Raw genomic sequence first — 11581 nt, 5'->3', positions numbered from 1 at the left:
CGGTGTGGGACATAGAGTCAGTTTTTTTTGTTTGTTTGCTTATTTGTTTGTTGTTTTTTTGGACTACATTCAGTGTGTTTTCCGTGTTAAAATAAAAGGGATCATACTGTAAACCGTCATTCATCAGATTAAATGCAAGCTGTAGTCAGGGACCACCAGAGGCCTGTGGTATTATTGAAACTAATATATGACAGAATAACTGCAAATATTTGTGGTCTAAGATGCCAACATATCCATAGTCATATGCGCAGCAAACTGCAAGCCACAAGCAATTTGGGGATATGTTAGTGCTTTGGGGATAGACATTAGTGATTTTCCAATCAAACATGGACTTGAACCCAGGACCCTCTGGTCTCCAACCCACTGTTTTAATCTTTAGGTCATCACCTCCCATATCACTGCTTGTCCTGCTAATTGCAGGGAATAAATGCAGGGAAAAAGAGATTTTTCTTTTCAATTAAACCATGGTTGCACATCATACGATCGACCACAATGACATCATTAATTTGAGCTTTTCCTCATGTCTTCAGACTCTGGAGAAACCATCTTCAAATAGACCCTGCAGTGCAGTGGGGCCTACAAGCTCACCTGCTAACTTCAGCAGATGTGTTACAAGGGTGCAGGTACACAGCCACCACCCCCCAATCACCACCATATAAACAAATAAAAAATAAATGACATTACAAAACTCTGTTGCCAAATGACACTAACAACTGACACAATAAGCACCTGTTCCCAAGTGCTGCAGCCCTCTTTGTTGTCTACCAGCCAGAGTGCACCAGAATGGCATGGAGTAAACAATAGCGGCTATCAATTATATATTTGTGAACAATCTCCTTGGAATAACTAAGGGTCAACCATAAAGAAAGTGATTCAAGATTCATGAAGAAATGTGCTTAAACATAGGGTATATTTAGAATGGCTATTGTGAGGAAATGGTCAGATCCCAACTCTGAATGGTCAAATGACCTATGACCTATGACCTTGAGTGATCTTGAAAAGTCATAACTGTTTAATACAAACAGTTTGGAGGACATTTGACTTAAACATTGTGGAAGGGTTGTGTCATTTGAAAGCAAACTGCTTCAATTTTGGACTGACCTGAATACCAGCTCACACAGAAGCCTGTATTATGATACAAAACCTGAATCATGGCTTGAATCACTGTCAGACAAGGAGTGAGCATATTTATGTGTTAGATATGATTAGTGCCACAATACAATCATATATTTATTAATCAACTTTTTAAAACTGAATACAAGACAAAAAAACAGTCACCTTATGTAAATTTGCTTATTTATTTGTTTATATATTTTACAGTAAATTGTGTTTAAGGTTTCATGTCAAACATCCCAAAAGTCGTAATTAAGAAAAAGTGATTTAAAAATGGTTAGTTCAGTAAAGGTCAAGGTCATTGTGGTCAAAGGTCAAAATTTTGATTTTCTTCTTCTAGTGTGGTATAGTATGTTAATGAAACAGTTCCATAGGATTTTGTGTTAAACTTGATTTTCTTGCTGTTTTGGATTCAATAGGGACCAGACTGTGAGAAAATGATGGGGTTCAAATTTTCAGTCTGCTGCCCCCGTCTTCAAGAAGGGAAAATGTTAGTACAGGGGGAAAAGCTGAAATAGAGTTAAATTGTGTTCTAATGTACACAAACGTGTTTGTCTCCTTATAAGGACTGGAAAAAGTATATATTTGCTTCGTATAGGTTCAAACCATTAGTTAAAGCGGTACAGCCCATAAGGGTTCAGGGTCACCCTGGGGTCAAATTTACCCGATGCTCAGATTTTGTTGAAACTGGTGGGAAGTTGTTCGTACTGTCTCATAGGATCCAAAAATGTACTGTTTTAGTGTGTGGCATTTGGTTTGACAATTAAATGGCAAAATGTATCAATGGTCTATGGGAGTCACCAAAACTTTCCGTGGATGTTGCACATGGTGCCATCACCAAATCAGTTAAAATGTATTTTGTGCTTCAGTGTGACAAGAGGAATCATTTGACACCACTTTCAATAATATTTGAGCCTTTACCCCCGGATGACCTTGAACCGTTAAAGCTCTACAACTGTGTAACTATTGGTCAGAACCTAGACAAACTAGACCTTACTTTAATCCTCTCAACAAGATGGATATATTGGTTTATATTTTAATGTAATTTAACTTGATTTTCAATTTACCCCTGTACTAACATTTGCCCCCTTGCAAAAGAGAGCAGGAATCTGAAAATTTGAAGCCTGTCATTTTCTGTCAGTCTATGCCCTGTTGAAACCCAAACAGCAACAAAATCAATTTTAGCATAAAAATCCTACGAGAGTACACACACCAACCGCACTATCTGTTGTCCACCAAATATGCCACACATACAGTAGCCTTCAGAATAATAGTAGTGCTATGTGACTAAAAAGATTAATCCAGGTTTTGAGTATATTTCTTATTGTTACATGGGAAACAAGGTACCAGCAGATTCAGTAGATTCTCACAAATCCAACAAGACCAAACACTCATGATATGTACACTCTTAAGGCTATGAAATTGGGCTATTAGTTAAAAAAAAAAAAAAAAAAAAGTAGAAAAGGGGGTGTTCACAATAATAGTAGTGTGGCATTCAGTCAGTGAGTTTGTCAATTTTGTGGAACAAACACGGGACACCTGATTCACACCTATTTAAGGATGAAGCCAGCACCTGTTGAACATGCTTTTCTCTTTGAAAGCCTGAGGAAAATGGGACGTTCAAGACATTGTTCAGAAGAACAGCGTAGTTTGATTAAAAAGTTGATTGGAGAGGGGAAAACTTATACACAGTTGCAAAAAATTGTAGGCTGTTCATCTACAATGATCTCCAATGCTTTAAAATGGACAAAAAAAAACAGAGACATGTGGAAGAAAATGGAAAACAACCATCAAAATGGATAGAAGAATAACCAGAATGGCAAAGGCTCACCCATTGATCAGCTCCAGGATGATCAAAGACCGTCTGGAGTTACCTGTAAGTGCTGTGACAGTTAGAAGACACCTGTGTGACGCTAATTTATTTGCAAGAATCCCCCGCAAAGTCCCTCTGTTAAATAAAAGACATGTGCAGAAGAGGTTACAATTTGCCAAAGAACACATCAACTGGCCTAAAGAGAAATGGAGGAATATTTTGTGGACTGATGAGAGTAAAATTGTTCTTTTTGGGTCCAAGGGCCGCAGACAGTTTGTGAGATGACAGTGAAGCATGGTGGTGCAAGCATCATGATATGGGCATGCTTCTCCTACTATGGTGTTGGGCCTATATATCGCATACCAGGTATCATGGATCAGTTTGGATATGTCAAAATACTTGAAGAGGTCATGTTGCCTTATGCTGAAGAGGACATGCCCTTGAGATGGGTGTTTCAAGACAATGACCCCAAGCACACTAGTAAATGAGCAAAATCTTGGTTCCAAACCAACAAAATTAATGCCTCGCAGATGTGAAGAAATCATGAAAAACTGTGGTTATACAACTAAATACTAGTTTAGTGATTCACAGGATTGCTAAAAAAAAAAGCAGTTTGAACATAATAGTTTTAAATTTGTAGCATCAACAGCAGATGCTACTATTATTGTGAACACCCCCTTTTCTACTTTTTTTTTTTACTAATAGCCCAATTTCATAGCCTTAATAATCTGTATATCATGAATACTTGGTCTTGTTGGATTTGTGAGAATCTACTGGTACCTTGTTTCCCATGTAATAATAAAACATATACTCAAAACCTGGATTAATCTTTTTAGTCACATAGCACTACTATTATTCTGAAGACTACTGTATGTACAGTGGGGTAAAAAAAAAAACGTATTTAGTCAGTCCCTGATTGTGCAAGTTCTCCTACTTAGAAAGATGAGAGAGGTCTGCAATTTTCATCATAGGTACACTTCAACTATGAGAGACAAAATGAGAAAAAAAATCCAGAAAATCACATTGTAGGATTTTGAAATAATTTATTTGTAAATTATGGTGGAAAATAAGTATTTGGTCAATAACAAAAGTTTAACTCAATACTTTGTAACATAATCTTTGTTGGTAATGACAGAGGTCAAACGTTTCCTGTAAGTCTTCACCAGGTTTGCACACACTGTAGCTGGTATTTTGGCCCATTCCTCCTTGCAGCTCTCCTCTAGAGCAGTGATGTTTTGGGGCTGTCACTGGGCAACATGGACTTTCAACTCCCTCCACAGATTTTCTATGGGGTTGAGGTCTGGAGACTGGCTTGGCCACTCCAAGACCTTGAAATGCTTTTTACAGAGCCACTCCGTTGCCCAAGCGGTGTGTTTGGGTATCATTGTGAAGGTTGGGTAGGATTACTTTGAAATGTAATCCAAAAGCAATCAGATTACAAGTAATCAAAATGTATGTACATACATACATACATACATGTAATCCACATGTATTCTTTCAAAGTAATCCTACCCAACCTTGAATTGTCATGCTGGAAGACCCAGCCACGTTGCATCTTCAATGCTCTCACTGACGGAAGGAGGTTTTGTCTTAAAATCTAATGATACATAGCCCCGTTCATTCTTCCCTTAATACGGATCAGTCGTTGTGTCCCCTTTTCAGAAAAACAGCCCCAAAGCATGATGTTTCCACCCCCATGCTTCACAGTAGATATGGTGTTCTTGGAATGCAAGTCAGCATTCTTCTTCCTCCAAACATGGCTAGTTGAGTTTTTACCATAATGTTCTATTTTGGTTTCGTCTGACCACATGATATTCTCCCAATCCTCTTCTGGATCATCCATATGCTCTCTGGCAAACTTCAGATGGGCCTGGACACGTACTGGCTTAAGCAAGGGGACACGCCTGGCACTGCAGGATTTGAGTCCCTCTTTGCATAGTGTGTAGCCTTTGTTACTTTGGTCCCAGCTCTCTGCAGGTCATTCATCAGCTCCCTCTGTGTAGTTCTGGGATTTTGTTCACCTTTCTCATGATCATTTTGACCCCACGGGACGGCATCTTGTGTGGATCTTGTGTGGATGGTCTTGTGTGTCTTCCATTTTCTTATAATTGCTCCCACAGTTGATTTATTCACACCAACCTGCCTGACTACTGTAGATTCATTCTTCCCAGCCTGGTGCAGGTCTACAATATTCTTCCTGGTGTCCTTCAACAGCTCTTTGGTCTTGGCCGTGGTTGAGTTTGGAGTCTGACTGTTTGAGGCTGTGGACAGGTGTCTTTTATACAGATAACAAGTTCCAACAGGTGCCATTAATACAGGTCACAGGTGGCGGACGAAGAGCTTCTTAAAGAAGTTACAGGTCGTGAGAGACAGAAATCTTGCTTTGTTTGTAGGTGACCCAAATAGTTAGTTTTTCCACCATTAATTTACAAACTAAATTCTTTAAAAAATCTACAATGTGATTTCCTGGATTTTTTCTCATTTTGTCTCTCATAGCTGAAGTGTACCTATGATGAAAAGACAGAACCCTCTCTAATCTTTCTAAATAGGAGAAATTGCACAATCAGGGCTGACTAAATACTTTTTTACCCCACTGTAGGTGGCCTCTGGAATTATCCAGGCAACATCCAGTTTACCAAAGATCAATCATTGGGGTCAAGATCATTGGGGTCAAAGGTCAAAGCCTAAGTTTTTCACTCCGATGTGCACTAAACCTGATCAGATTTATCAAAGAGCAATCACTGGAACCAAGGTCATTGTGGTTAAAGGTCAAATTTTAGGTTTCATATTGTGATTTGTACCAAACTTGGCACCAATATGGAGGCGGGTTCGAGAATTGCCTGACAAAGGTCAAATTTGCAAAGGTCACTTCTTGGGGTCAAAGGTAAAAAATTTATGGGGTGGGGGGGGTCCCTCTGATTTGCACCGACAAAATACACATCTGCCTGTTTGTATATTGTCTGTCCTTTTGCTGATTATTGCCAAACCTGTTCATGAAAGCTGACTCCAAATAATAAAAAATTGAACATATACAAATAATGGAAGCTAAAAAAAAGCAGTTGAGACGGTTAGATTTTAAATTACTCTGATGATTATATGACTTGAAAATGTGTGTATTCCTGAAGGTGAAAATGTATCACAAAACCTTGATTTTGTACATCAAATTAATCTCTGGCTTAGGCCTTCTTGCTGATTAAGTCTTTGTTAATTTTATACATACTGTATCATATTAATAAGAAATATTAAATTTAACGAATTAAAGTCATAAAAGTTAATCTTGAAAATAGCATTTCATAAGTTTGCCTGGCTTCTTTTCTTTTCTTTTTTGTGCAAGCTCATGAATTTATTTTTTTTTTTTTTTGACAACCTAAAAAATGTGTATTTTTAAAGGTGATTAATTATATATTTTATTTTCTTGTTCAAGGCACTGTCTTTATGTAAATGAATTTGTAAACTAAGCTCTAGTTAATACACTGAAAATAAATCGAATTATAAATTTGATTTTTCATTGTTTTTTAAAAGGTAGGCTTATTATTCAAAACTCATATTAAATGTGTTTAACATCGTATACAATAGTATAAAAACCACATCCAAAGGACTTCAAAGGACTTACAAATACACGTGAAGACTGAATTCACATACAAGGTTTTACTGCTGATATGGTCTGCTGAGCTAAAAGTTGGTGTTTCAGTTACGCACCAAATAACTCCTGCTCTATTTACACTTTCTTTTAAAAAAAAATCATAATAATACCTGAACATTGACGCTCTGTGTTACACACACACACTCACACACACACCACAACCCGCCTGCCACAACAGATTTGATTTGCTCTTGTGGTCTAATAGGTTACAGAGATGCAGAGGTGAGGAAGTCACAGCTCGGAATGAATCACTCTTAATCCTCAGTCCCTTTACACTCCGTTTTTCTATTCAGCGTGCGGAGGCCTGCTGCTCATGACGGGGTTTTAGGGATTATATCAGGTAGCAACATGGTTTGAACATAGAGGAGATTGTCCATGCTCCAGCATTCAACCGTGCTTCATAGTCAACTTTATTTTTTACTACTCCACTTTATTTGACATGATGGGATAAATACAAAACATCTTAGAGTCAGTTGCTGCTGCTGTGACCACAAAGGCAGGATTCTGCAAAGGCTAAAGCCTCGTCTAAAGTAACGCAGTGCATCATCATCACTGAAATACTCCTGCTCTGGCTGTATGTTCACATACAAACTGCATCTGATTTGTGTTTGTTTTTTATTCCACATCTGTTTTTTTTTATCTAAACAGGTCACGTTGATTTTTTATGGCTGTGTTCACATTACTGACTTGAATCAGGTTTGTTTTGTTGTTTTCTTGTATGTTTTGTGCTTGTTCAGTCGCCTGTACGTGTGTCTGTGTGACTTTTAAGAAAATATCTCAAAATTTAACTGAAGAATGCAGATGACCCACTTCCTCAGTTATCTCGAAAGACAGGTCTTCCATGCATGTTCAATTTAGAAGATCCAGGACATGCTGGAGGATATATTCCCAGGTGGTTTGAGAATGCCTCACTGGAAGAGTGAGAGAACATGCCAAAGATAGGGAAGTGTGGGCTGAGCTGCTGCTCTACTGCCACCGTGACCCGGACCCTGATAAGGACTTTTAACTCATTTTTTTTTACAGTAGTGAACACATTAATTTTTCAGTTCAGGGGGTCAAAGGTCAGGTCATAGCACAGATCAACATTTTTGCCCAATGCAAATATTTGGGAAAATTCTGAGGCTTGTATCTCATGAATCAGAGGTGCAGAGCCTGATACGGTATTAGATATGAATAGAAAGTCATATCTGGTCTGTCAAATATACAGGCATTTCACCTTGAGTGACCTTGAACATATATAACAGAGGCCAGCAGGTGTCACTGTGCAGATGTAGTTAGTAAACCTCACTCCCAACAGCTCTCACAAGACCAGAGCCGTAGGTTTTAGCCTTCTGGTTAGAGGAGTCCAACTTTCCATGCCAAGGATAGTGAGTTTGCGTCCGAGGGGACCCGAAGGGGTGGAGTCATAACATCACAACGCAGAGTGCAGCCGCTACCATATTTAAGGTCAGACACTACGGTGGCAAGATTTGCACTTGTTAGATTTTCCCTATCTAGGCGTGCATGTTATCCGTGTTTCAGCAAACTGTTTTTGGTGAAAGACCTCTGTAACCACAGTAAGATCAGAAACAGGTTATTTAGAAATGTGAAGATTGTTCACGGTAACAAAATCTAATTAGATCCGTTCAGCTGATGAATGTATGCTAAATGACCTGCATTTGAACTGACTCTGCTACATCACCACAGACAGGTGAGGACCAGTGAACCTTCTATTTGATGGAGGTTATTTTTCATAGGTGGGGATGGATCTTATGTCCATTTGGTGCACTTGGTGCGGTGGCTCTAGTGAATCACAACACCAGCACATCCTCCCAGACCTGACTTGACTTCATGTTGCACAGAGCTGATGTTGTTGATGAACACCCCAAATTGGAAATAGGACTTTACTTTACTTTAGCTAACATGTTATAGGGTAATGTGCCATGTCATAGATTCCATTGGACTTTGACCTTGTTTCATTACTTTGGAGACCAAAGTAATGAACTAATTTTTACAATTTGCTGAACCGCGAAGTTGAAGTTGACCAGACATTTATCAATGAGTTGAAACAGTTTCCAATGAAGCATAAACTCGCTGATCCCCCAACACCTCACAAAGTCAATGTGGCCATCAAGTCGCTGAAGAATGACAAGGCGACTGGTCCTGATGGAATTCCAGCTGAAGTTCTGAAATATGGTGGACCAGCAATGGCTCGGTGACTTTGTAAAGTGTATTTGGACTGAAGAACAAGCACCGGCTGACCTTAAAAATGCACTGATAGTTACCATCCATAAGAAAGGAGATAAGGCTGATTGCACCAATTATAGAAGCATATCACTGTTGTCCACTGTTGTCCACTGTTGTGTGCAAAGATCATACTAAATCGGCTTACACAAATTGCAGAGGATGTCCTACCCGACACACAGTGCAGCTTTCGACCTGCAAGGGGCACCATCGACATGATTTTACCTTACGGCAAGTGCAAGAAAAGTGTAGGGAACAAAGAACTCCTCTCTACACAGCTTTTTTCGATCTGACTAAGGCTTTTGACACGTTGCACAGAGAAACACTTTGGATGATTCTGAGCAAATATGGGTGTCCTGACAAATTGATTACAATGACCTGCCTACTCCATGATGAGATGACTGCCTCACTTATATGTGAAGGTCAACAATTGGAACCATTTCCTGTGAAAGTCGGTGTCAAACAAGGGTGTGTATTAGCACCTACGCTATTTGCTCTTTTCATGGGCGCTGTTCTGCAACTGGCAGAGCCACAGCTGAGTAACCTTGGAGTACAAATAACTTACTGATATGATGGTGATTTGTTCAACCTACAGCACCTACAGGCTAAAACGAAGGTGTCCACAGCCTCAGTTGTGGAACTTCAATATGCTGATAATGCTGCTGTCTGCTCGACTACGGAAGCTGGGTTGCAGAGAATAACAGATGCCTTTGTAGAAGCCTACAAATGACTTGGTCTATCACTGGACTGCACTAAAATGGAGGTTCTGGAGTGTAACTTCTTCTTTAAGAAACGTGGACTACCTATCGTTATCAAGTGAAACAACTGGAGAAATTCCATCAAAGATATCTTCGGACAATCATGAATGTGAAATGGTATGAGCATGTCACCAATGCTGTAGTTCTTGACCGAGCTTGCCTGACAAGTATTGAGGCTATGTTACAAGAAAAACAGACTGAGATGGTACAGACATGTGGTGAGAATGGATGCGCAACGTCTTCTGAAACAACTTCTCTTCAGTCATCTTTCTACTGGTTTGCGTTGTGTTGGCGCTCCTAATAAGAGGTACAAGGATGTCCTTAAAAGAAGTTTTAAAGACTGTGAGATTCCTGAGTGGGCTACAGCCCCAGCAGATAGATTGGTTTGGAGGAGAAAGGTCTGTGATGGCATCAAGACCTTTGAGACCATTAGACGGAAAGCTGAAGAGGAAAGACGTGCAAGCTCTGAAACAGTTGGCAGCCTCCTAGTTAGATGCCTGGATGAATTTCTTCTGGACCGCCATGCTCGTGTCAAGTGGCAGTGATGATGATTAATCCTATTCAAAATCTTTATGATCAGATCAATAATGTTGTATATTTTTTCAATATGATTGATGCATTTTTACTGGTCCATGATCCAGTCATCAATTTTGACCTAATCTGTACCACTTAAGGGGACTAAACAACACTTACAACCCGGCCTCAGTGCACCATGGTCTACATAAAAAATGTATGATAACCATCTAGCTATAGCCAGGTAGGAGTCAACAAAGAATAACACAGATGTTCCAATCATACTGAAAAATATACCACATTATGTATCTGATAATGATTCCAAAAGGTATAGTTTGGACTGTCTATGACTGCATGTTCTGGAGTTATTGGATAAAAATAGAAAAAAAAAAAAAAAAAAAAGCTCAGTCTCAGTTTGTACAGGGGTCAAAAGTTAAAGTAGCTCCGATTTTGGTAAAATTACGGTTTAAAAGATGCTTAATTAACATGTCATGTAATAGAATTCACTGGACATTTACCTTGTTTGACCATTACTTTGAAGACCAAGCACATGGTCAAACTATTCCATTTATGAATTCTATTTGGAATCTTAATAATCAGACCACTAATGTGACCACATATTTTTTATATTATTGGAGTATTTTTACGCAGCCGGTCTACTCTGTGTCAGTCTGATCCCGTCAGATCTCAGAAGCTGAGCAGGATCTGGTTAGTACTTGGATGGGAGACCTCTTTGGAACACCAGCGGCTGTGTGTATTTCTCCAGATAAAACCGGAGTTGCGTCAGGAAGGGCATCCGGCGTAAAACTTGTGCCAATTACCAATGCGGATCTGGCTGTATCGTGGCGAACCTGAACACAACCGGGAGCAGCCAAATGAACAACAACAATAGGAGTATTTTTACATTTTGACCCCTGTGTAATCGTTCCCTAACCCCTACCTAGGTATTGCTGCCTTTTTTTTTGTTTATTTTTTGTATGCCATGGTACACTAAGGCTAGATTGTGAGTGGTGCTTATTCACCTTAATATGGTACCAATCGGGTCAAAATTGGTTTCAGGCTCATGGACTAATAGGGCTGGAGCTTATCACACTATCCCGTTGCATGAAGCAGCTAAAGGGGCTCCAGTCTGACACAGGTTACTTCCCCAGGACAATCCAGATTAATTATCTTGCCCAAGGATACAGGCAGGTAGTGTGACCGGGACTCAAGCCCAGGTCTATACATTGGTAGGCCAACTCCTTATTCCACTGAGGGACCTGCTCTTTGGGACAGATCTCTTGTTATTTATCAAACAGGATGACTTCAGGTTTCTACATGCTACACTCCCTGTAATCCCACAGGAGATGCACTTAACCCCCAATAATTAGAGTGATAAAGGAAGTCTGGTTGGGGGGAAAAAAGGAGTGGGGTGGGGGGGCTTTCAATTAGTTATCAAGGGCTACTTGGAGGCCCCGGCAGACACAGCCGCAAAACAGGCAGCGATGCAATTCATCATCCCGCCCATGCCAAACACTA

This window comes from Thalassophryne amazonica, chromosome 14 (assembly GCF_902500255.1).
Source record: "Thalassophryne amazonica chromosome 14, fThaAma1.1, whole genome shotgun sequence".
In the NCBI taxonomy this organism is placed as follows: Eukaryota; Metazoa; Chordata; class Actinopteri; order Batrachoidiformes; family Batrachoididae; genus Thalassophryne; species Thalassophryne amazonica.
The sequence above is the reverse complement of the archived record's forward strand: the minus strand, read 5'-3'. Positions refer to the sequence as shown.